This window comes from Pteronotus mesoamericanus, unplaced genomic scaffold, assembly GCF_021234165.1.
Source record: "Pteronotus mesoamericanus isolate MK-2021 breed Mesoamerican mustached bat unplaced genomic scaffold, CSHL_Meso_final contig_116, whole genome shotgun sequence".
Taxonomy (NCBI): domain Eukaryota; kingdom Metazoa; phylum Chordata; class Mammalia; order Chiroptera; family Mormoopidae; genus Pteronotus; species Pteronotus mesoamericanus.
In genome coordinates, this window is record NW_026555027.1 from 23,587,382 (window position 1) to 23,610,807 (window position 23,426).

Below are 23,426 nucleotides of genomic sequence, written 5' to 3' on the forward strand. Positions count from 1 at the left end.
GACAGTAGTTTTCTCCAAATTATATTCTGGCCCCTGCCTTTCCAGGTCCGGGGGTAGGGGGTATAGGGATTAGGTGTGGGGTGGGGGGTTCTTTTGATCTCTGAGTCCCCAGGGTTCTCGTATGGAATAGGCTTGGTTCTCACTTGTCCCCCACCATGGGTGTTTGGGTTTCAGCCTTTTCCTACATTAGTCACACATAGCCTTTGGTTGCCAGCTTCTTAAAAATGTGATTAGGTCTGCTGTTTTGTTCTCTCTCATTTTTTATTTCCTTGTGAATTTGTAACTTTTAGTTTCCTTTTCTGTCTTTTGAGGGGCATTTGGGAAGTGTTCAATTCTCTGTTTTTTTCATAGCTAATAATTCTGTTACTAGACTAAAGAGGTCTTTTTTCCTGTGTGCATCAAAGTCCAATAAAAGTCCAACAGGAGTTTGCAGCAAAGAAAGCAGAATTAAGGAAAGCGTACCAAGTTTGGAGACACAGATAAGCTAGTGCTCTGAAACCTAGCTCCCTGATGGCCTGCATGAGGGCAGGCTAGACAGGAAAAACTATTAATCATGGTGACTAAGAGGGTTGGGGTCATGGGCTCTCATGATTCTTTGGGGTAAGGGTAGGGAGTAGCTGATCATTGTGCCAGGTCTTGATGTCAGCCACGGCGTCACTCTGTCTAGTTTTGTGAGTGTGGTCTGTAGAGTCCTTCCACCTTCAGGGGCCTGGGGCTGAAACACAGCTGAAGTCAAGATGTCATCTTTAGCTTGACCAAAACTCTGTTTCTGTGGTCAGTAGACCTGAGACTTTGTTCTTCAGACAGTCTGATGCTGACCAGAATCTGATGTCCCAAGGCCTTAATGACAGAAAGGGTCAAGTTAAAGAAATGGAGTTTCTGCGTGGATACAATTTTTTAGTATTCAACTTTTTAAACTGGTAAGAACAGATACTACACTTGATCTTAGCCAAAAGGCCGAGAAGCGATATTATTAAACTTTTTAGATGATCACAACATGGTTTTCCCTTAGAGGAGAACTTCAATCAGATGTATAATTAAATTTGCTGTACTTTATCATAGCAGTAAATGTTCCACTGATAAAAGGTACTCAGTAGGTATTAGGGCCATCTAGTGGACAACTTGAGCTTAGCACCAGCACCATGGGCTTTAAACCTGACTGGGCACCTTCTGAAATGCAGGGAAAAGAGCTAGAAAACATCACTTACTCAGTTCTTGGTATCTCTATTCAAAATCCCCCCAGACAGAAGTGTCTCCTTTATTGTATGGAAATAACACACACATTTATTTTGTAGTTTATTTTAGTATCTGTTATTTCATCTTTATGGCTATCTTAAAGTCTGTTATAATTTAAAATGTTTCTGTGCTAATATCTTAGTGAGAAATGAAAAAATAAATTGACCTAACTGTTCTCCTTTCTTTGTAACAATTTTTTTATTCAGTGAGGATTAGATTCTATTCCTTTCTCCTCTGGGATATTTCCCATGTTCACTGCTGGCTTTTCTGAAGAATTAATTGAAAAGGAAATGGCAGGTATGATTAGGCTGCTGGACCCAGTACTAGGGTAGAGGCCAGGCGTGGAGGTACCCAAGGGCAGTGGAGGCCAGGTGCCATCCAATTATGCTGCTGTGTGGTTATTAAGACTTCGTGTTACACAGGTGAATTGAAAAGATGTAAGTTGTCCAGTCGCTCAATCTTACCCTAAATAATTTAGTTAAAAAAAACCCCAAAACTGATTTGAAGATTTTAGGCAGAAATTTAAAATTACTTCTCTCTTTCCATAACTCCAAAAGAATTTTATGTCTGTAGCTGCAGAACCTGATGTAGATTTTTCCTAAGCTTCAATTCTGCCAACTCCTGAGAGTTCCCACAGTGTCAAAATACATGAATTGCCAGTGCTTGAACCAAGTGCAAATCAATTAAGGTTTTAACTAGATCAAGTGTGTGCTGAAATCTGCTACAACATAATTGAAATGCCATCTAGTGGCCAAGTGCCATTTTTAGTCCTCAATCAAAACATCTTTGGTGCTTTCTAGTATTTTTCTTAACTTGATTTACCAAATAATTTTGAATTAGGGATATTATAGCTGCTTCTGCTTTTGGAGTGAAATGGCATATTTCCTTATTAAATAAATGTTTCACAGCTTGAAATGTGCACAAATTCCAGCTCTTATTCTAGGCCCATCTGTTTATGTGGCTGCCAAACAGTTGTTGCTTGGTTTGGTTACTAAGTCATTAAATAACACCAGTAGTTATAATTTATTACTTTGTAGTTGAAAAATAAAAAGTAGTGTACATGTAATGTCAGGTAACTAGTATAGGAACAACATTCTAAATATTGATAGCCAGAAGATTTTAAGGAGCGACCTTTAGTCTCAGAAAATTGAAGAGCTGTGAGGGAGACATATCATTTGTCCGTAAATGAATGCCATGGACAAACAAATTAGTGTGATAATAACAATAGCGGTAGTAGCAGCACCTAGCATGTATTGAGTGCACCTATGGCAGACACTGTTCTCAGTGCTCTGCTTGGAATAACTCATTTGATCTTCACAACAGCCTAATGAACTAGGTACTAGTGTTATATCTATTTTATAGACAAAAATCAAGGCACAGGGTGGTTAAATTGCATGTCCACTACAGAGAGTCCGAGTAGGGATCAGAATATTTGGAGTGTCCTTTGGTCTCTTGGCTGGTTAGGATTTTGGTTAGTATTGTTTTGGTTGAAGGATCCTCGGAAAATTATGAAGGCCCCTTTAATAGAACCAGGGCACAGTCAGCACTTGATCATTCTGGCCTGGGGCTCCAGGTAGGTTTTGGGATGTTTGTGCAAAGATGAAGCTGAGTGCTGGGGGATCGCTCTGGGCGCACGACCAGATCAACTTTGATTAGATCCACCTGCTCTTTTGGATAGGGCAGCGGGGAGGAACTGCTGCTGGAGAACTGAGAGTCAATTTGACTTTTGTATGTTGTGGTCTAGCATGATTTGTAATCTCTCCAGCTCTTTTTAGATAATAGAGAGTGGATTGATTTCCGTGTAGCCAAACTAGTTGTGGTTATGCAAGAAATGGAACATCATTAAATATTTCTCTTCTTGTTTGTCACAGATCTGGTTCTATTTTTTCCTTTCAGGTATTTGACCATTTAAATTCTTAAAGATAACAAGTTAGTTTAATACCTCACACAGTGCTTTCTTGCTCTCAATGGGCCTCACAAAGTATTTTTCAGGGGATGACAATGGGTTTATTATCTTCCATGTACAGATAAGGGAACTGGGACTCAGAGATATGAAGGGGCTTGCCAAAATTCACATGACTGCTGGCTGTAGAATTAAGACTAGAACACCAAGGCATTTCATTGCATTAATTAACACACACAATGACTCAGATTTTTCCAGGCATGGAGTATGAATATGTGTGCACACATAAATGACAATACCAATTGAATGTTAAGTAAGGTAGGCTAATGTAAAAGTGAACATTATACTAATTGTAATTTTTATCATCTATTTTTTTTTTACTTTCTCAGTTTACTTTTCAAAGATTTTTAAAAAGAAAGTCAGATAACCAAGTCAGTTACATAGGATAGATAGTTTAGATGCTTTACAGCCTGGAAGGAAAAACTTCGGTAATCTTTCAAGGTTTACTCTAGCCCTCTAATTTTAATTTTTAATTAAAAAAATCTAGAATTCTAATTCTTTAAACAAATTTTATTTGTAAAATGACATCTCTATAGCAGCTTTACAAGCTTATCATGCCTGATGCAATTTATCCAGAAGGAGGCAGCATTTTACTATTAAATTGATGCTTCTGCAAAGATTCTATCAAGCGTTTTTTCCCCCCCCTTTTTAAATATCTAGGCTACCTAATCACACACTTCCAAAACCGTTTCAGGGAAAAGATCCTTGGATATCACTAGAGCTTTGCACATTGAGACACTCGTAAAAGCCAAATTCTGCTCAGATTAACCACATTTAAAATTACAGATCACATGTGCCCAAATTCATTGGCAGACGGTGGTTTTGCAGTAATGATGCTAATTAAAATAGAGAGTTAAACAGAAGATGGAGTAGGAACAAGAGAAAAGTAATGATTCAGTCATTGCTACCTTGTAGAAAATAAGTATTTGGTCAATAAGAGATCAACTTTAGAGGAAAAAAAAAACCTTTAATGCACTCAAGAATAAGGGTAATAAATGAGTTTTAGTCATCTGCCTGCTTCTTCTTCTCCTGTTTTCATAGAATCACAGGATCTTTAGATGGGACCTTGAAATTTTATTTGACACATTTCAGTGACTAAAAGTCAAAACTCATTTCATCTATATAGGGAAGTGAGAGTCCATCTACTTTCCAAAGACACCTCATTAGCCTAAAAAAAGACACCTTTATTACTGTCATTACTTCAGAAATTCCAAGGGTTTAAGGACCTCTGTGCTTGGAATCAAAGACCAAATGTACAAGTATATTTCCTATTATAAATTACATCACAGCAAAAATTAGGAAAAAGTTAGATTATTTCATATTTATGCCCCATTAAGTAGAGATACATTGGCTATATAAGTATGTAATGGGAATGCTATTAAAAGACTGATATAATAATTTTATTTTTCCTAATTCCTGTTTTTTCCTCCATCCTTTGCTATTAAGGCTTATTTCCCAGGGAAAGAAAGGACAGCATCAAAATAGTGCTGAAGGAAATTGTGACAATCAGTGTTTTCCACACCATAGGAAGAGAAAGTAGAGAATACTTTAAGTTTCTAGGAAGTTGTGTGTATGTGTGGGGGCTGGTGAGGGACGGGGGGGGGCGAAGGGTTGGGGGGAGGAGAGGCAGATGTGCATACGCAGCACACACTCCACAATGCCTGTCCAATACACAAGGAAAAGGAAAGTTCAGGAAGAGAAAGGGACAGAAGTGGTCAAATAAGTACACCCTGATTTTCTCCTCAGACCTGCATGGTCCAAGGAGAGAGGGAGTTAAAAAAATTTTTTTTTTAAGCATAGGTAATCCTAGAGTAAGGAGATTTGTTTGTAGTTTCCCTAGACACACACTGAGAACATTTCAAGACATCTAAGAGAATCACAATAGCCAATCTGGAACCATCCAGGCAACCAAGTTAGAAAGTAACATTTAAGCATAGAGAGAATCAGATAGAGAGTCCCAAGAATCCCTTGGCTTCTCTGTGATGTAGAAGGATCCAGAAGGTCTTATGTACCCTAATGCAGAAATTGAAACCAGAGGCCTGCTACGGCTGTGGTAGCAATAGGTGGGACGGTACCCAGTGAAGAGCTCTCTCAGGGCTGCTGGAAGCTGAGGTGGATGAAGACTTAGAGGGTTTGCAGGGCTAGACTGGGCTAAGATGGAACCAGTTAACACAGGAAAAGACTCTGGAAACCCCCAGCTTGGCCAAAGAACTGGCAACTAATGTCAGCAGAAGCTATGACCAGGTAGCGCAGGGGGCATCTCGGAGGAGGCCAGTCCTGGGGTCAACTTTCCCCTTCAGCAGCCCACAGAGACAGGTCATCTCTGCCCGGAAACAAGTCTCAGAGGGAGTTAGAACTTTGAACTCACTGTGTATTTATCTGGAAGGGACTGTTAAAGCCAAAGTAACTGATTGATTCTTAACTGCAATTCTGTATCTTTCCTGATCCTACTTCGTCTCACCACCTCAAAAAGTGCATATTGGGATATACCGGTCAGCTCAGTGTGCCATAATAAAATACCATAGACTGGTGGCTTAAAAAACACACAGCTTTATTTTCTCATTATTCTGGAGACTGGAAATTCAAGAGTAGGTGCCAGCAGACTTGGTTCCTGGGGAGAACCCTTTGCTTCTCACTACGCCCTTCCATGGCAGAGAAAGAGAAAGCTCCGGTGTCACTTCCTCTTGAATAAGGACACTAAGCCCATCATGGCCCCTCCCCCTCGCATGGCCTCGTCAAAGCCTCCCTAAGGTCCCATCTCTCAATGCCATCGCATCTGAGGGTTTAAGTGTATGAATTTTGTGGGGGGGGCCAATTCAGTCCATTCAATGGGGCTTGTGAGGAAGTTTATATCATTATGGAAAAGCACAGTACCACAGTCTCTTGGTGTGTATAAATTAAAGTGTGCCATCAAAACCCAATTGTACTACCAGTATATTCAGTCCCCCACCTCCTCACCTTTGGGGACAGTGTCGGTAGAGAAACAGATTGAGAGGATGGAGGGAGGCGCAGGGGAGGAATACAAAGAGTATAAGAGGGAGGAGAAGAGAAAATAGAGGGAGATAAAGGACAGAGGGAGTAACCTGGAGACAGAGGGGGGAGTGGGACGGAGGCAGGAGAGAGGAAGAGAGGGGGGAGGTGGAGGGGAGAGGGAGTTGGCGCTCACTGGAGCGCTGGAGGGGGGAGGTTTGCCAGGAAGACTGGAATTTGGGGGGAAATTGGAATTAGGGAGAATTCTCTGGTAGCCTTGCTCTGTGATATGACACCCTCCTGCATTTCTCAAGACACCTTCTCTCAAGAAACACATTCCTGTTCTTCCCTTTTACAGTTGTTTTCCTGTTTCTATTCTGACACTTTGCTGTGTTGGGACGTGTGTGGGGAGGGCAGCCTTTGGGTCTTGCACTTTTCAAACAGTGGGGACCTAGGCTAAAGTTTAACAGGCCCCCATTATTACAGAGTCTGTCTTGTGTCTAATCCCATTTACAACATCCCCTCCTGTTTTTGTCCCCTCGGAGGGCGCCCTGTCCCTGGTGTGCCTAACAGTCATTGTGAACTGAAGTCTGATAGGAGAGCAGCCTCCAAGGTTTTCATTTCTTTCCAAATGGGAATGACCTTAGTTTCTTCCTTTGTTTCTCCTGGGCGCGGTAGGCTTTCCTTCTGAATCAGTTCATCGTCTAGAGCCTCCCTTGGATTTGCCGTGTGCTTCCTCAGCTAAGAAGCCTGGAACATGGCTAGCAAAAACCACTGAACACTACTTGGCTCTTGCATTTCCGAGTCATGTTCTATCTCTTTCAACAACTTTACATTTATTTCTCCAGACTATTTCCTTAATTAAATAAAAGGTCATATTTTCGTTGTAATGGTCCCAGTGATTTCAACTATTTGCTGTGTTATTCTGACTCCCTCAGACTTCGTGACAATGTTGGCTAGAGGACACGGCTGCTATATGCTTTTTGTCCGATAATCTGTTTTCAATATAAAACTCTTAGTGAATATTTAGAAGTTTGGTTTATTACAAAGTTAAGAGCGTGTGCTTACTTAAAATGAGAAAATTCTAAGTCTATCATAAATGTCTATTTTGGTTGACTACTTGCCTAATGAAGCATAATATACAAAAATGCTGAACATTCCATTCAACCCTGTGGGACAAACTGGGAATTCTGAAAGATTGAATTTCAGCATTAAAAAAAAAAGAGAAAATTCCATACAATTAAGAGGAGATGGGAAGAAGGAAATGCTAAGTTTGTAATTTTCAGGGAAAAACATTAAAGAATGGTTTTTCTTCCTGTGTAGAAAAGTAGGAGAAAGAGTTTCAGGATTTATAAAATGTGCAAACTGCCTTTATATCTCAGGGTAGATTTTGTGGTCCACTGTAAGGCTGAAAATAGTGTTTGCAAGAGTTGATTGGATTCATTATACCACAGGTGTCTGTCACAGTGAAAAGCTACCTGGAGGTAAGACCTATGGTGTTTGGGAATATTATCAAATACTAAGGTGCTCATGATCCCAAGCACACAACGATGTGAGTATTGGGCTGACCAAAGAGTCTGTTATATTTTTTTCCATAAACTAAAGGACAGATTTTTCATTTTCACCAATAACTTTATTGATTTAAGTATCTTGAGTTTGTCAGCTATCTCCCGCTATTGGCTTCTAGTGGGTAGAGGCCAGGAGTGCTGCTAAACATCTTCCAATGCATAAGGCGGCCCCTTAGCAAAGAATTATTTGGCCAAAATGTCAATAGTACCAAGAAACTTCACAAGCACTTTTGGCATGTTTGATCAATCATAACACCTTCTCTATACACTGCACCAATCTTTTTGTGCATGTATTTCAGTTGTGTTTTTACTTTTCTTGAAGTAATAAAGCATAATACACCAAAAATGTTGCATATTTTCTTCCATCTTCAATGTTAAAATGGCTGCACAAAAATTCACCAATTTTGATAACCTTTTTAAAATGCACACTGATGTGACAGTTGTCACAATACAATCTAACAAAAATTTGTTTCGAATTAAGTTAAAGAGAACTAAGCACTACTAGAGCCATCATATTGAAAAACTATAATGGACTTTTTGGCCAACCCAATAGCTTTAAAGGCTTCCTGGAAGCTATGTGGAAATTTTTTGGACAAGGTCAAAGGTATTTTGAAATATCAAGCACATTGTTTTGTTTTTGACCAAAAACATTAGAAAAGTAAAGCCATACTTAATTATATAAAAAGTAGCAAATTTGAAAAATAGAACATGCTAAACATCTGGACTATTTAAGAATATTGTTTTAAAAGAATGGCTATTGTATCTGTGTAACATCACCTGTATTCTGTATTCTCTTTGGTAAATAAAAAAGGAAATGTTTAGTTGAAGACAATAGCAGAGTTCATGTTTTCATGATCACATGTCTTAAAATCAAAATAGAAATTCCTGTTTGTTCCAAGAATTTGTCAGTTTCCATTTGATTTATTTTTGTTAATAAGGAAAAATATATTAAATTAAAGTTTTATATCAAACCTATGTCCTAAAGGATTTAAAATAAACCAGTCTGAATGACAGAGGAGTATGATACAAAAAAAATCACTAATGAAAATAAGGCAGGATTCCAAGTGTATCGGATGTCCATGTTTGTGGATGTTACATATTATAATAATGGATTTGTGATATAAACCTCGACTTGCTTTAAGATTTTGGTGTTTTAATGATCCATCTAGACCCTTTCTTCATCATTCCTTGACTATTCCAAAGCCTCTGCTTCTCCACTTCTGCCAACCCTAGACCTTATTGTCACCTGGAAATACTTCGTCACCACATTTTGTTTCCTTTGGTCACAACCTTTTCTCCTTCAAATTCCCCCATTCTCAACTCCTCTGGAATGGTTCTTTCTCCCATGCCAACCCTGGCACTCTGCCACGTAGCCTGTGGCATGCCCGCTCCAGCCGCTTGTCTCCCTTGACTCACTTGGGAGCCTGGAATCTTGTCTGGGCCAGACTTGGTCCTTGATAACATGTTTTTAGAAAGGTGAGCAGTTTCGATCTCATTGTGATCTTCTTTCCCTTAATACGTCCCTCTTTTCCAGTCTGTTGGCTCACCATTTCCTTTGCTTCAGCTGTGTGTTTAGGAAGAGTGTAGGGAAGGCACAACAAGAAGTGACCCATGTTACCTCTGCTCACATTCAATTGTTCAGTAGGACTGAGAGGGAGGCAGAAAAATGTAGAGGATTGGAGATATCAACCAGCACTAACGCTTTCTCTGACATCTACCTCGTAACTGTTTTGAGAATATGTTAACATTGGTAAAGTATCTAGCTCAGTGTTTGGTAGATAGTTTTCTCAATAATTATTTGGTATTCCAGTTCAATGGAAGTTGTCTTTCTCATTGTAAGTTGATGAATTAGCATTCTCCTTTATATTTCTGTGAGTTTTTTTAATGCAAAAAAAAAAAAAAAAAGTCAGAGAGGTTGCTTCAGATTCAGTGTACAAATAAAACAGCCTTTCTAGGTCTGCATATACAATGACTACCTAGAAATCACCTAGAAATGCCACCTTGTAGAGTCACATCTTGGGGGCTGTCAGCTTGGAGGTAAAATTGCTCAGTCACAACCAGTACCTTCCTGGAATTGCATCTGGTTCACCTGGTTCTAGAATATATTTTTTCCTTCTGATCTTAGCTGAGCTTTCAATATTAAGAGCCATGGGTGGAGTATCTAGCCATATGATTTTTTTTTGTCTTTCTAAGTTATCTTTGGTAGGCTCTTTTTCCCATCCCTGACAGCAGTGTCTGAACTTTTTCCAAGGATGCCTGCTATGGAGTTTGCTCCTGGTGTGTCCTGGAGTGGCTCACTCTTTAATTACCAATACTCCCACTGGCTTATCCTCTAATACTGACCCTGAATATGTTGCTCTTTTTAATAATTCCATATAATCATCCTTCTACCATTTTCTTCCCAGATCAGGGCATATCCTACCATCAGGAGACACGTAGCACATTTGCCTCAACATCATTTTTACTGGTGAGAAATAAAAACTATTATTCTGTTTTAGAACAAATATAAATATGTTAGGAAATAGAGTGTAAACTCCTCTTAAATTTTAAATCTAGAACTACAATAAAATTGGGTGGAACCCTTGCTCCATTTCTAGTTTGGTTTCCTTTGCATTTTGGATATACTGGGGGACGAGTTTAAGGACCATCCCTTCTCTCACTTGTTCGATTAACTTGCACTTAATCTTACTGAATCTAATATAAACCCTCTTTAAGCATGGTGTCTTCTGATAGGTCATTCCTGATATCCTTTGGCTGGTAGAAATAACTCTTTTTCATTCTCAGAGCTCTTATGACCCTTGTTCATGTTTCATATTTTATTAATTCTGTAGTTGTTTAACAAACACAGCACTTACTAGGGGCAAGGTAATCTTCTAAGTGATGAGCATATTTTAATTCTTATAACTACCATATGAAGGAGGTTCTGTTTTGTGTGTGTAATACATACATAAATAAATATAAAAAGTATATACATAAATATATAAAGCATATGTATAAAAGTATATGTATGTCTATGTATAAGCACAGACACATGCACACAGTTGACCCTTGAAGAGCATGGGGTGGGGAGGTGGTTAGGGGTGCCAATCTCTATGAAGATGAAAGTCCCCATATAACTTTTGGATCTAAAGTTGGTTTCTTGCATCTGCAGATTCAACCAACTGCGCATGGAACACAGTATTTGGGACAGAAAAGAGTTTTCTATCTGTGATTGGTTGAATTTGTGGATGTGAAACCCACAGATACGCAGGGCTGACTGTATTTATTGAAAATGAATCTGCATATAAGTGGACCCATGCAGTTCTAACTTGTGTCATTCAAGAGTTAACTGCACTGTATCTATATACAGGTGAATGTATACATACACATATGTGAGTGTGTGTATGTATGAAACACTGAGGCACAGAAGTTAAGTAACATTCTCAAAATTATACAGCCAATATGAACTATAAACCAGAGTGAGGATTTGAACTCGGCGGTCTCATTTCTAAGTCCATATGCTTAGTCACTGTGTTATTCTGGGTCTTGCTTGCATTAACTGCTGGTTAACTTTTCCCTTTCTCTCTAGTCTATAACAGCCGTGATGATAGAGTTTTATTTATTTCTGTGTTCCTCAGGCCTAGAATGAGGCCCAGCATACAATAACAGTGCTGAGTGGAACAAATTGTGAAACTTTTGTATAAAGTATCTTTAGGTGTTTTCCTAGAATATTCGAACAATTTCTTTGTTAATGTCTGAATAGGAATTCTAGAATTTCAATTTCCTTCTACACCCTGTTTGATTCTAGGAAATATGGTCTAGTTGTACTCATTCAAAATGTGTGAAAGTTTGGGACCCTTTGTGCCAAGATCTGAGATTTCAGTCTGTACTCTCTGTGTTGGAGAGGCAGACTCTACCAACAACAAAGAGCCTGCCCCCTCCCCGCCCCCGCCAAAACACCCCAACATTTTTGAAGCTTTGAAAATAGAAGCAAACACCTCTACCTACAGTATCAGCACTTTCCCTTGGCATCTTTCCTAAGCCACAGCTCAAGAAGGTGGTTTGGGATTGCGATTTTATATTCCCTGTGAGCTGAAGCATTTTGAGAACATACCCATCACAAGTGATGACTGGTTAGAAATAAATCTCCTGAGTGTCAGCTTGATGTAAGAGTAATCATCAGAGCTTGAGCAATTAAAACCATGTTTTTCTTAGAAATTATTTTCTTCACGAATATTAAGCTGGGGATCGCCCTTATTTTGTTTCTAATCAAAGGGAGGGCTTTTCATTACAGGAAATTTTGACTCTCTTGTGGTACTCATTTTTCCTGGCTGGCCTACCATATTACACACACGTGTGCATTTTTTTGTTTGTTTGTCTGTCTGTTTTTGTTTGAAATATTTTGCAAAAATATGGTCTTCCTGCTGTCACTACCCTGGTCAACATTTATTGACTCTAGTTTGGTAAATGGGATGTATAATTTTTACTGTGGCCTTGAGGTAGGCTAGTAAGAAACTAGGAAAATTCCTTGGCAAGTTGAATGGGGAGACTGAGGCAGACAACTTAACAAAACCAAACAATTTACAGCCAGATAATAAATCAAAAGGTCTTATCTTCCCTAACCAAGGATACTTAGGAGCAAATGGTTTACATATTGCAGATCATGCCAGGGCACACTTGCCCTGGTCCTGGTTCCTCTCCTGTGACATTTTTTGAAGGTGAGGCTGACTGGAGAATGACCCTGACCCCTCTATACACTCATTTTGATCAATCCGCATACTAAAGGACACACCTGGAAAGCTGATGAATATTCTGTTGAGATCCTCCCCTGAGACCTCCCCTAAAATTCCCACCTTTAGAAAACAGATAAAAACCCTTAAGACAAAGAATCCAGGGTACTCACTCTTGAGCACATCTGCTCCTTCCCCCACTTCTTTCCTCAAGAAGTGGGTCAAAGGCGTGTGTCTTTGCTTTCTCTTTCCTAAGCTGTAAGGGTTCCCGTGAGAGACTTGTGACCAGGGGAGCAGTGGACAGTAGCAGCTCGTCCTGAGCTAACTGCCCACCTGTCTCTGAGGGCCTCCTTTTGCCTCTGTAACTTGCTTCTTATGTCTATCCACTCCGGGGGACTCACTTCTGCCTCCGTGGCTTTCTTTCCAAAAGGCCAAGACAGCTCCACCTAGGCTCACTCCTGTTGCTATGATCTTGCTTCTTCTATCTTAAACTTTTCTTTGTTTCACTTCCCTGGCTTTAATAAATGATACAAATCACCTGGACTCAGGTTGTGAAATCTTTCCTGTGTGAAGTCAAGAATCCACACATGCTAGACCATGCCATGGCAGACGTACCTTTGTTCTAATCTTTTTCTGGTGACAACCTAACTTGCATCTGATTTTCCATTTCAAAAACTGGAAATAGTTACACATGCCTTTCTCTGATTAGGTAATTGAATCATATCAAAATTATTCATTCTCCCTCTTTCCTTTGTCTGCTCTCTTGCCCCACCTTCAACTTTGAAAACAAACCATTGATATTTTTTATAATCAGGGAGTACCTTGAAGGAGGAAATAATTCTATTTCCTCTTGAGGACAATTTAGCAAATTCTGCTAACACACTAAGAGGTGTGAGTCCATCCAGCAAGGTCAAAGAGATCACATGGCTGAATTCAGACCAGAAACAGTTACTTTGGATAGGAATGACTTTGTCACTGATTGTTTATGATATATTAAGGGCTATGGGCTGCAAAGATTATAAAATAACAAGAGTTAGGATAGCATATTTGATTTACTTGCTGAATATTACCTGTGGTAGGTATAAATGGTGTGAAAACACAGTGCTTCACATATTCCCACTTAGAATGTGTGCAGACATGTATTTATTTATTTATGGCTTTTCTTTTATACCAGAAAGGATTTAAGATTATTTACCAAAATATAAATGATACAAAGAGATAAATTAGGTAGAAAGCTGGTGGATGAGGGTGCTGAGCCCCAACTGAGGGTAGAAAAGAGACAGTGCCCTTTGTGTAAGGAGAAACTCTGTGGATTTAATGTCCCTGGCACCTTTGGCAGCTAAAATTAAATAATTTAATTCTTAATTAGGCCTTTGTTCACATGGTAACTGCTCTTCCTACTCAACTGCTTTTGTTCTCATTATTGTAGACACAAGTTACTGATGTGAGGTCTCTTTATCAAGCAGGAGGAGATAAATTCAGGGTCGCCCTGAGAATTTATAAGCTTGTTTTGCAGAAGGAAAGAATGACTTCAAGGAAGCTGTGACCAGCTGCTGACGCCCAGGAGTCTGTTGTGACAAAGCATTATCTGTGACTAAAGAAATACAGACTTCTCTCTCAGTTTCCTGGAACTCTCTCTTTCTTTCTTACTTTTGTCGACGTAAGAAACATCCAAACCTGTAGAAAAATTTTATGAAATTTTTGGAGCCAATCTGACCACAGTTGCTGGGGCTGAGAAAATGCTCCAGAAAATGGAAGTTTTATTACTTATTTTGTACATCAGAATCAAAGGGGAAGACATAAGGGAGTTACTGAAATCCATTGGGGATAGATTAGGGAGGCGGGAGAAAGCAAACACGAGGGGAGAATCTCTGGGACTGGATAAAAAGTTAAATGAGTAGACACATATTTCTTTTACATTGGTGGGTATAGGATAGTTGCCAGTTAATTAACATGATAATAACAATGAGGGGTTCTGTGGTCTTGTGTGTTCTGGTGCAGTGATGGTACTCTAAGGGGTCTGAAAAAGGAAACTACCCAGCGTGGCTGCTGAGGGTGAGGGTGATGTTTTGGATACCTGTGTGTTTGTTCTCATGGCTGCTGAAAATTACAACTCTAGAAAGTCTGAATTTGGGGAGAGGAGTTGATTTTTTTCTCTTGTGAATGGTATGGGCAGTCTGCTACTTTCACATAAAAACCTTCTTGAAAGCATGAAAGAAAACTGAATATTAAATATATACAGGGTGGGGCAAAGAAAGTTTACAGTTGTGAGTGCACAAAACACAACTTATTCTTGTATTATTTTCTATATGAACAACTGTAAACCTACTTTTGGCCCACCCTGTATTATAAGGTAAATCTATTCATATCAACTTAAACATAGTCTTCAAAAATGTATTTCTAACACAGCATATATGTGTTCCAATTTTGATCCCCCTTTTAAAATAGCACACACTTTCGCCTGGGTTAAGTCCAGTAAGTGTCTTGAATAAGGATGAAATCGATAGTTTTTGGCATGTCCACTGATTTCCATCTTTGTCTCAATAGTATTACTTTTATGAAACCTATTTTTCCACTACTATCAACCATTCTATTTTCCCATTTTCCACTACTTTTTATAAAATTATAATGGTAAAATATACTAAAACAGTGAAACTCTTTCTACAGCATTACCCACTGACCAAGATGGCTGTGCTGGCCACAGTGAGTGGCTGACTGGCCTCAGGCGGCCCCTTAAATCGTGGCTCAAAATGTTTGTCTGGAAGTGAAGAAGAAAATTCAGAAGGTGGCCAATAGCAATCCATTTAAGGGTTTTAATGTATAATGTATATAAAAAAGATACAGGTTATCTGAAGTTAAATTTAGGAAAATAGAGAACTGTATATAAGAGAAGATGGATCAGGTAGGACAAAACTAGCCTAAAGGTAACATCTAAACAACAACAAATGACTAAATTATATGCATAATAAAGACTCACTGTTTAGGATATAGAGTGCTGTTATTCAATTTCATTTTATTCGGGGAATGAGATGTGTGTTGAGGAAATAAGAGAAAAGTGAGGACTATTTCTGAGGCATTGCCACTTTAATGTATTTTCCCTGAAGTATCATTCTAGTTGCCACAGGAAAAAGTAACTACAAATAAAAGTATAAATAAGGAGGTTGATGGGGATATATTAGTTCTTAGTCCTGGTAACACCCCATACCTGCTGTGTTCCTGGCACTTGGACCTGAAAAGATGACCGAGATTCAGTCTTTACCCTCCAGTTACATTTTGCTGAATTCTGAGAGCACAAAAATAAAAAGTGGCAGCGATCCAAATTGAGTAATGAGATGCATTTTATATATTTGACAAATATAATATTTTGTTTCAAAATGTGGAACCTCAATAAACTTTCAGAAGAGGTGTAAATACAGTGCAGGACAGGACACTTTGTTTTCCTGAATAATTTGAGTAAGTTGCTGACTTGATGTTTCATCATCCCTAAATACTTCAGTACATTTCCATATAAACACATTCTCCCTACATAACCACAAAATAACCATCAACATCAGGAAATGAACACTCAACCGTTGCTAACTTTTAATCCTAAGGTCCCATTTACATTTTACCAATTATCCTAATTATGTACTTTATAGCAAAAGGATGCTGTTCAGGATCGCATGTGGTATTTAGTTGTCATGTTAGTGTCCTTCAGTCCTGAAGGTATCTTTAGTCCTCTGTTGACTTTTACAACCTTGACACTTTTAAGAATCACAGGCCAATCATTTTGTAAAATATCCCTTAGTTTGGGGTTGTCTGACACTTCTTCATGGTGCCATTCAGGTGATTCGTGTTGGTGGGAACATCACTGTGTTCTCTTTACCTCCTATCAGGTGATAGGTAGTTTAGATTTGTCCCATGGCTAATGGTTCGCTTTGATCAGCTGATTAAGGTATTAGGCTTTTCCATTGAAAGTTACTCTTTACTCCCCTTGGTACATTGTAACTATGTTTCTCATCAAACTTCAATTCATCCACTATTTAAATCTGTTAGGACTCACGGTTTCCTATTTTATTCAATAGGTTATAATTATTATTTTTATTTTGATGCTCAAATTATCCCTCATTTGGTCAGTGACAGCCCCTTCAAGCTGGCTTCTATGTCCTTTTGACATTTCCCCATTATTCTTTGAGCACTTTCTTTTTTCTTTTTTTGATATAAGATATTATAGACTCATCTTTTAGCCACCCTCACCTGGCCCTAGAATCATCCATTTTCCCAAGAAATCTAGTGGAGGATCATATCTATAACCTAAGATCTGGGTGCGTGGTCTGCTCATTGCTATTAGAGTTTGGCTCTTCCTGGGCCCTCTCGGGCAACAGAGATATACATATGGCATATCGATGCAAATGTGTCTTTATACACATATGGTTTTATTTATATGCACATAAAGACACATTTGCACCTATATACTTTTCTATATTTCTATACCTGTATGTATTGAAAATCATGAGTTCATACTGATACTTCCAATTCTACTTCAACACCATGGAGTTCATTCTAGTTTTCTTTCTTTATACAGATGTGCCTTCTTTCTCTGATAATGAGGAACCTGATTCTTCAGATCCTTAATTTACTTACCCACTCCCTCAATCTCCTCATATGTTACCTATCTTTGCAGTTACCCTCTTGCCCATAGGGACACTCCCCTCACTCAGGCTGAGACACCCTGTGCCTGGCTGTCCCCATCTCATGGACACTTGTTTACTTTGCTTGGGCTCCAACACTCTGTGCTGGGTGACGTCATGCCTGGACGCCCTCCACACCCTGTTTGGGCTCCGACAGTCTACACCAGGTAGCCCTTTGTAAGGACACCCAGCTCCAGCTCTGACCCTCTGTTGGGCAGCTGTCCTGGGAGGTCACTCCCTTGCTTGATTTGAGCTCTGATACCCTGCTCTGGGACATTAGGGTTCTCTCCTTGGAGGGCAGATGCCTACCTCACTCTGCTCTACTTCCTGGCTTCAGGATTGTGCTGTTGGGAAGGGAAAGCAAGGGGCCGGGGGAGGGAGAGGGGAGTAAAAGAAGGGCAAGGTCTATTTTACATTGTAAGAAACAATGTATACAATATATTTGTTTTCCATACCAGTAAGATATGAGGCTTTTTTCTAGGTCTTTTAAAAAGACTGAAAGATTTAAAAAAGACTAAAAGATTAAACATGTTTTTAAATTTTACACTTATTTTTTTTCTGGGGACTAATGTAATGCTGGATAATTAGACTCAGGTTTCTTATTTATATTCTTATTTGGGGCCTTAAGGGAAGTCTCTTTTAATATATAATCTTTCCTTTTTTAATATGCCCATAGGGGTTGGAAAATATTGGGAATTAACAATTATCGGTGAAGAGACTAGATTGTAAAGCTATTATATTTTAAAATAAGGGTCAGGATTGTTCCCTTTAATCACGTCTTGCAATTTTGCCCAAAGGCATTTATTCTTGTCTTTATCCGTTGAAATGCATCGTAAACCTTATTAATTTTATCCAGATGAAGTCAAACAGTTTTGACTCCATTTCGCCATTCTATTGGGGTAATTACTACTAAGTGATCAGTGATTGAAGCTGAAAAAAATGCATTTAATTATTATTAATTAAAAAACCACTGAGTTAATTAAACTGTCCTAGGATATTATGCTGGAAATTAATTGAATATATCTATCTACCTTCAAGAAATTATATTCAAGGGATATAAGAGAGGAGGCACAAGCCTTTTCCTTTAGATAAAAAGATACAATAAATGCTCATTAAAAATATTTTCTTAATATTTGAGAGCTGAGGTGGCTTGGGAGAGATAAATAACAATTTTATTTGTGCAAATTCTTATTATGGCAAACATCTCAAATGAATTAACAAAGTTGGAAAATCCAGTGCCTGGTCTCAGAATTTTAATGTCTAGCTAATAAACTGGATTTTAACAATGTGTCTATGTCGTCAGTTTTTAGTTTTTATTTTTGTAAAAGCTAGTAATGGCTAGGTTAAATTAAGGTAAATAACCTAAAGTCAAAAGGCTTAAAAATGGCTTTAAGCCCATTCCTTTCTTTTTCTTTTAAAACTCAAGAAGGCAAGCAATTTTCTTAAACAACGATAGAGCTTATGCTAGTATAGGTTTTCTGTCTCTGACTGGCTTGACCTTGCATTGTTCTGTGATTCTGGCTCAGGCTCCTTGCTAACCATAAATGTGGAAGAATTGCAGGGCCTTAATGCAAGCCATGATTCTGGAATGGTTGTCTCATAAATTCACAGATCAAAAAAGAAGTGAGATGTTTTGCACTTGGTAATGCAATGAGGGGGTTTGAAGGGGTTTTGCAAGTAAGTTAAGTGCCTCTAGAGAATACAGCATCCAGGAAGCTAAATTACTCACTGAAAAGGAAAGATGACCACAATACCTAACTATATGTTTAGTGATTCATCATAACCTTCAAAATGCATTTTACTTTTCTTTACACAAACATGTGTTTAAATACATTAAACAGAGCCTGAGTACAGTTTCGAGGATTCAAAAATCCTTGAAGAGCAATGAATAACAGAACCAATAGAAACAAACTGAAAGAAACTGTGAACATGGATGAGAAGATCGAGGTCTCTGGAAATTGTCAAGAAAAAAGATTCCTGACCACAGAGTGAGACCCCTGTTTGAGTTCTGAGAAGATAGAAAAGCAATTAAGTGATGCATCAATAGGAAAAGTATATATGTTTTGCTAAGAGGCAAGAACAACACGTTTGCTTTCAGAAGCAAACAACTCTGAGACTTCAAAGAAGACCTTTTTTTTCCCTGTCTTTCTTTTTCATTTCTTTTTGTTTTGTTTTGTTTAAATCTTTAAGAACCCAGTGACAGAACTGTATCTGATAATAACACAGTGGACTTTGGGAAACACTGCTTCGTGCTCAGCATGTGGTCAGTAGCCTGCAGCGTCCCTTGTAAGTCCCTGCCGCCACCCTAGCCCCTGGACCATTTCAGGACAGACTCCCTTCTGAAACCGTATCTGAATTTTAAAAAGCTTGCCTGAGAAAATGGACTTCTTTTACGTCTATAGAGCGTAAGGATCTTAAACAGGGAGATTTCCAAGCACAAAACCAGATTAGGAGGGAAGAGAAGGCTGTGTTTCTGAGGGCTAGTTTATGTTCGATTCAAAAATACAAAAACATGGCGGCCCATTTCAGAACAATTTAAAGCTAATTTAGGAGATAAGGAAAGGCATAGGTGGGAGTAGCTGTGGCCCTTTCAGCACGTGCCTTGGAAAGAAGGCCTGAGGAGCAGGCCTGAACCCAGCCGAAAGCCTCCCGTTCAGCCTGGCCCCCGCTGAGGCTAGCGAACCTGCAGACTCATACAGGGATACAGAAGGATTTTCTGTAAGCCACTGACCAATAAACTACTTCACAAGCTTGCTTTCAAAATTCACTTCTTAGTGTGAATTCTAAAGATCAAACGACATCACAAATGGCATCATCATCCCTACATATTTCTAATGGTTTTTCAAAATAAATGGCCCCAAAGCCTCCAAATATAAAAACATAATTGAATCTTAGATTGAGTTACGCTTAATATTGCTTACACATTTCAGCTCTCACCTTCTTAGTATGATGGATAAATAAACCCCAACTGAACTCCCAAATTCAAAACTTGAAATCATTTTACACGCAGAAAATACATTACCATGCAGCCATTATAAAGGGGAAGCCTATGCCCTGGGTTAATCTAATGCTCCACCTTCTCCACACCTGCACCTGAGCAGCTGAATGTGGAGAGAGAGCAGGTGAGAAACTCCACTCTTCTGGCTGATCTCTCTTCAGATTTATTGTTAATTCAGTCAGACGGTTATACCACACTTTCATGGTAAGTAGTTTTGTCTTTTCTCGGAAAGGGACAATTTCACATATTTTCTTCTCCTCTCAGCCCTCCGACACCTTTTCCCCTGGCCTCACTCTCAGCTAATAACATTGCTTCTTAGTTTACTGAGCAAATAGAGTCAATCAGGAGAGATCTACTTTATCTTCCTACCTCGAACTTGACCAGCCTCTCTTGCCTGTGCCATCATCGCTCCTGGTGTGTCATTCCAACAGTCCCTGGGCCTGTACGGGACAACGTGCCCCCTGTGCCCTGACTCACCGGAGCCCATCCTGTCCTGCCTCCCTGAGACCTTTGCCCCTGCAGTCACGCCTTCTTTCTGCGCCCTCAGTTTTCACCACCTCAGAGATTATTTTCATCAGCATACAAATGTCTCTTGTATTAAAAATCTTCTCTTTATCTGAGTTCTCCTCCATGATAGCTGTTCATCATAAAACTTCTTTAAACAGTTGCCTGTATTTGCTCTCTTCACTTCATCACCTCCCATCCTTCTCTATAAAACTCACTGTAATCAGGTTTTTATTCTCACTGCTTCAATGAAACTATTCTCATCAGAGTCACCAGAGACTTCCATGCTGCCAAGTTCCCTGGTCAATAACATGTGATGCTGCTGAATACTCTTCTTTCCGTGAAATACGCTTTTCACTTGAGTTAATGTTCACTATCTTCTTTCACTTATGTCCTACTGTACTGGACACTTCCCCATCTTCTCTGCTGGCTTGATCTCATCTTTAGACTTCTGGTTGGAAGGTCTAGGAGAGAGAACAGCCTTGATTCTGTTTGCTTATTTGTCATACCCTTTCCAGGTGATATTAACCAGCTTCATGGTCATGTATTTGTGGATTAATCCCAAATTTATGTCTCTTCTAAGCTCCAAACTCATATACCTACCTGCCTACTAGTCATCTCCACTTGTACGTCTAATAGGCCGTTCAAACCAGGCATGTCCAAAGCCAAACCTTTAACTTTCATGACCTGCTTTTTCCCCAGCCACCCCCATCTCAATAATAGTAACTCTATCCAATCAGTAGCTCAGGCCAAAAACTGAGGTCTCATCTTGGTAGTTTTCTTTCTTCCATTTCCCGTATCCAATAAAGAAAACCTATTAGATCCACCTTCGAATGATCCGAAATATGACTACTTCTTACCACTTCCCATGATCTCTAGGTCCCTTCTGAGGGACCGGCACCAGCGGGGCAGCAGGATGGCAGTGAGTGAAAGCAGAGGAAGGCCAGGGCATTTCTTCTCCACTCTGTCTTTGCTTTGAGCCTACAGGTCTGGCAGTAGCTGTACCCACACAGCTTTAGGGGACCCTTCTCCATGGCTCTGCTGGCACTGGGCTCTTCTGTGACTCTGTTCCTTCTTTTCTTTGCCCCTTTAGTCCTTGGGACAGTATCTGCTTTCCTCTTTTGCCTTGCGTCCCTCTGTAAACAGTCCCTTCATTGAAGTCTCTTCATCTGATACAACTGAGGGTAAAGTTTTTCTCTTGCTGGGATGCTGATTGACACACTATCTAAAATATCATTTCCCTCCACTTTTTACTCCATTAACTATTAGTAAGCTATTGACTAATAAACTAGTTCACAAGCTTGCTTTCAAAATTCACTTCTTAGTGTGAATTCTAAAGATCAAATGGCATCACAAATGGCATTGTAATCCCTACATATTTCTAATGGTTTTTCAAAATAAATAGCCTCAAAGCCTCCAAATATAAAAATATAATTGAATCTTAGATTGAGTTATGCTTAATATTGCTTAAACATTTTAGTTCACCTTCTTAATATGATGGATAAAAGAATGATGGATAAATATATATTTTAAAGATTTTATTTTTTTACTTTTAGAGAGAGGTGAGGGGAGGGAGAAGGAGAAGGAGAGAAATATCAATGTGTTGTTGCCTCTTGTGTGCCCTCTACTGGGGACCTGGCCCATGATCCAGGCATGTGCCCTGACTGAGAACTGAACAAGCGACACTTTGGTTCACAGGCTGGCGGCACTCAATCCACTGAGCCATACCAGCTAGGGCCCATTAACTATATTTTTATAGTACTGTTAAATAAAATTTATTATCTTTTTTTCTTTTTATTTTCTCTGTCCCCTCCTCTAAAATGTAAGCTTTCCAAAAACTTTTCTTTCTATTTCCATTTTTGTATCCTTAGACTTTAGAGGAATGTCTGATACACATGTTCATATAAATATGTTTCTAGGAAAGATGTTCCTGACATATTATATTTTTAAAAAGCAAGTTGAAAAAGAATATTATGGTATGGTTCTATTTTTTAAAAAACCTACCTATCCAGATATAATAATTAAGTAATAAAAAGAAAAGTCTGGAAGCATATAAATAAAAATATTAACAGAGTTTTTAGGATATTTTGGGAAGTAGATGACAGGATTTGGTTTTATGCTTTGGACATGTCTGTAAAGTTTGCATTTGTAGGAGAAGCAAGCAGGACCACCGGAAGCCTATGTGACATTTTTGGGAAAATGAGAAAAATTCATGTCTCCACTACAAGGTAGATACAGTGCCACTGGCACCAGGAGAGTGGATTTTATCTGTCACTTCTCACCATTTTGAAAACTCAACTTTACAACTTTACCTGTTGGCTTGGAGGATAAATACTATTTTTTAAGGTCAGAAAAAGTTGATTGAGATATTTCTTTGCTCTCAGTTTCTTTCCCAGGCCAACTTTTACATTTTTGAAAAATTCTTGATATTACAGAACGAAATGAAGTATGTTAATAGCCCCTATTACCTTTTCATGACAAAACAGAGCCAATGTTCTGAGTGACAGAACTTACTAATAGGCAAGAACTAAACTAAACAACAGACACAAGTCTTGTAAAGCCAAAGTGGGAACTCCGTGTTAACAGCTGAACATAGAAAGCTATTACAATATCTTTAAAAAAAAATCACAACTTAATAATAAAGCAATGTAGAAACTGAAAATTTATCCACTTTTTAAACCTGGAGCTGCTGACCGTTCAGAAATTCCAAGAATGGATCACGACTGGTGAGCAGCAGAAGAGGCTCTGGGTGTCCCCTATGAGCCAGGTTAATGTTGGCAGCAGACCTCATTTGAAATTGACAGATCT

General features: G+C 39.0%; 1 pseudogene; it reads right to left on the bottom strand.

Moving 5' to 3' along the window:
- Positions 1 to 851: 851 nt before the first annotated feature.
- LOC129077208 (uncharacterized) lies at positions 852 to 969 on the bottom strand (annotated as a pseudogene).
- Between the last annotated feature and the right edge of the window lie 22,457 nt (positions 970 to 23,426).